Raw genomic sequence first — 1,620 nt, 5'->3', positions numbered from 1 at the left:
TCAGCCTTCCAAGTAGCTGGAACTACAGGCACACGCTACCACGCCCGGCTAATTTTTTGATTTATTGTTGAGATGAGGTCTCACCAAAGTTGCACAAGCGGGTCTCGAGCCTGCGGGCTCAGGCAATCCACTCACCTCAGCCTCCCAAAGCGTGGGATTACAGGCTGAGCCATCGAGCCCGGCTGCCTCAATTTTATTTTAAAGCATGTGACTACTTTGGTCATTTTATCTAGAATAAAACTTTTTTTAGATGGAAATCTTATTTTATAGTTTGCTTTTTAAAACTAATCTAAACCAGTGGTTACCAATTGGTTCCTTACTAGAACCTTTTATTTTTTTGAGTTGGAGTCTCACTCCGGTTGCCCAAGCTGTGGCACACTCACAGCCATCCCAGCATCCATTTGCTGGGCTCCGGCCATCCTTCTGCCTCCGTCTTCCAAGTAGCCAGAACTACAGGCACACACTACCACACCTGGCTAATTTTTTATTTTTTATTTTTTATGGAGATGAGATCTCACCAAGTTGCCCAGGTTAGTCTTGCAGAGGCGAGTGGATTGCTGGCTCAGGCAATCCACTCGCCCGGGGCTCCCAAAATGCTGGGATCAGAGGCTGAGCCACCAAGCCTGGCCACTACCACCTTTTTAAAACCACAGCATGGTCAATGACAGTGACCAACTTGCCAACATTTACAACTACCTGCAGACAGAGTGGCTCTAAAAATGCCAGGCACCCCTGCACCGCAATAATGACCTGCAGCTAAGCCACAACCAACACACCTGTTCCTATGTGCCATCATCGTCACCACTTCCCACTGTCTCCTAACAGTGAACCCAAGTGTCAGTTGCCATGTAGCTTCCTAGTTGAGTCTGTGGTCACTAAACAAAGGCCCTCTACCTTTCTTGGCAGAGGATAGTGCTACAAATTAAAACGCAAGCCTGCATGATTACATTTTGACCTACTAACTGTAAAGATAAAACTCATGACAGTGACACTTGTTGGAAAAACCCCGCAACTGTTACAAATTCATGCTGCATAAACTAAAACGAAATAATCTGGGAAAAATTAATGTCTATTCCTGAAGACAGAAAAATTATTTTCATCGACTCACAGGCAGAAAGTAGTACAGTAACAGATTCTTGCCTCCATATTTAGATGTTAGCACAAAATGAAGAAAAGCTGTATCATTCAAATTATTGACTGGATATGAGAACCAATTTACTGACTCACGGATTTTACATTTAAACCACCCAGAACCCTCCTGATGCTCAAGCGTGCAAACAAAAGCTGCCCCTCCCTACCTGCAGCCTACATTAAACGGAATTTTGCAAAGCTCTACGATGACAAGATGCAAGGTGAGTATCGAAGTAGACCCAGAAAAGTAGACTCGTCGGCTTCTGCCTCCAGCGTACTGAAGGCACTTGTGCGAAGCGCTATGTCAGGTCCCTTCGGGCTTTAAACTCCTGTGCACTTGTCTTCTCCGTGGCTCCACGTGAAACAAGTCACCTCGCCGAAGCGCCTTTCCCGCGACGGGAAAGGCGAAGCGTGTTCGCGCCCCGTTTCGCGCTCGCGGCCGCGCCCAACAGCCGACTCCACGGCGCCAGGCAGGCGACTGCCAGGAGC

At 47.3% G+C, this 1,620-nt stretch overlaps 1 pseudogene; it reads left to right on the top strand.

Moving 5' to 3' along the window:
• Positions 1-1,601, top strand: part of LOC103249272 — a 64,699-nt pseudogene extending 63,098 nt beyond the window's left edge.
• Positions 1,602-1,620: the final 19 nt, after the last annotated feature.

This window comes from Carlito syrichta, unplaced genomic scaffold, assembly GCF_000164805.1.
Source record: "Carlito syrichta isolate Samal-C Ts95f unplaced genomic scaffold, Tarsius_syrichta-2.0.1 Scaffold118119, whole genome shotgun sequence".
Taxonomy (NCBI): Eukaryota; Metazoa; Chordata; class Mammalia; order Primates; family Tarsiidae; genus Carlito; species Carlito syrichta.
Note: the sequence above shows the minus strand (reverse complement) of the source record. Positions and strands in the feature narration are given on the sequence as shown.